Source organism: Bison bison, unplaced genomic scaffold (assembly GCF_000754665.1).
Source record: "Bison bison bison isolate TAMUID 2011002044 unplaced genomic scaffold, Bison_UMD1.0 scf7180017848986, whole genome shotgun sequence".
Lineage (NCBI taxonomy): Eukaryota > Metazoa > Chordata > Mammalia > Artiodactyla > Bovidae > Bison > Bison bison.
The window spans coordinates 33,599-34,610 of record NW_011479559.1 but is presented as its reverse complement, the minus strand read 5'-3'; the positions used below and the strand labels follow the sequence as shown (position 1 = coordinate 34,610).

General features: G+C 31.8%; 1 protein-coding gene across 1 annotated transcript in view; it reads left to right on the top strand.

Moving 5' to 3' along the window:
• COL4A5 (collagen, type IV, alpha 5) overlaps positions 1–1,012 on the top strand; it is a gene marked incomplete at both ends in the record, with an annotated part of 87,800 nt that overhangs the window by 54,559 nt on the left and 32,229 nt on the right. The gene's annotated exons all lie outside the window — the stretch shown is intronic.

The following is a 1,012-nucleotide window of genomic DNA, read 5'->3' as shown; positions in this document are numbered from 1 at the left end:
GGTGAAACATCAGGAGTATTCCCATTCAAGTCAAGAATAAAATAAAGATGGTCACCAATGGTCACCAATGTTATTTGTTCTTAAACTAAAGATCCCAGCCAGTAAGTCTGGAAGAAGAAAAAGAGGTATATGGATGGAAAACAAACCCCCACCCCCACATTTTGGTTATTCAAAAGCCATGTGATTATCTACTCAGAGAACCTAAAAGAATCAAATGACGAATTATCAGAACTTAATGTTTGCAAGGCATCCAAATATGAATTGAAAATTTAAATGATTTGCTTTAAACCAGCAAGAAATGATTAAACATACAAGAGGGGAAAAAATCAGTTAACAATAGAAACAACAATAAAATTCACATTAGCAATCAAATTTACCCATGAATAAACCTAACAAAAGATGTATAAGATCTCTTTGCATAACTTTATAAAATATTATTAAATAATATAAAATTAATAAATAAATGGAAAGATACATGTAATTATTACTTGATGTGGGAATTCAGTATTATATACAAGTGATTCACCAAAATTTAATCTTTAAATTCAAATTAATCTCATTCAAAATACCAGTGATTTTTTTTTAAATGTAACTGATAAGCTGGTTCTGAAATTTATTTAGAAGAATAAATTTGTAAGTGTAGTGAAGATGGTTTTAAACAGAACAAAGATAGTTTTAAAAAGAACAAAGATGAGTATATTTTCCTTGCCAGTTTTGAAAATATTATAAAGCTGCAGTAATGAAAAAATGTGTTAGTGATGCAGGAAGAGACAGCAGAACAGAAGAATGTCCAGAAACAGAGCCATGTTTACCTGAAAACTTTGAGGTGCCTCTTCTCTTGTCAGTGGCTTTCTAGTATTTCAGAGATTAAGAGATCGTAGTGTCAAAGTGTAGAGAGTTAGTTACTAGTACGTTTCCAAAAGTAATGTGAGTGTTAGTTGCTCAGTTGTGTCTACCTCTTTGCAACCCCATGACTGAGGCCCTCCAGGCTCTTCTGTTCATTGGATTCTCC